Below are 438 nucleotides of genomic sequence, written 5' to 3' on the forward strand. Positions count from 1 at the left end.
TTCGTGACTTCTTAACTCTGGATATTGAGAAACAAAGTAAGAATCGAGTGCCCTTAGTGGCTACAAGAAAGTCCACTGCTTTTCTTGCAAGCTGCTGTTGATTATCGCCCGTTGCTTTTGGATTGATAAATAACATTTATATCCATTCACATTATTTCTAGCCATCTATACCCCTCATCTACGAAATATCCTCTATAGCCACCCCATTCTTCCGCTAAAATAAAAGCTCCATATGCTCACTATTACTTGCCCCCGCTTGAAATCAATACATAACATGAAAATCACACGATAGATTAAAAACCAGTCACCACCATCATCGCTGTTGCACCCATTCATTTTTTGTGATGTGGTGTTTTCTTTTGAGTGTACATGGTACTTCCATCCGCCAAATCTTATGCAACTTCCTAATTTCGTTCCCCAGTTGCGCCGCTACTTCCC

This window comes from Trypanosoma equiperdum, assembly GCF_001457755.1.
Source record: "Trypanosoma equiperdum strain OVI genome assembly, contig: ctg_1757, whole genome shotgun sequence".
Lineage (NCBI taxonomy): Eukaryota > Euglenozoa > Kinetoplastea > Trypanosomatida > Trypanosomatidae > Trypanosoma > Trypanosoma equiperdum.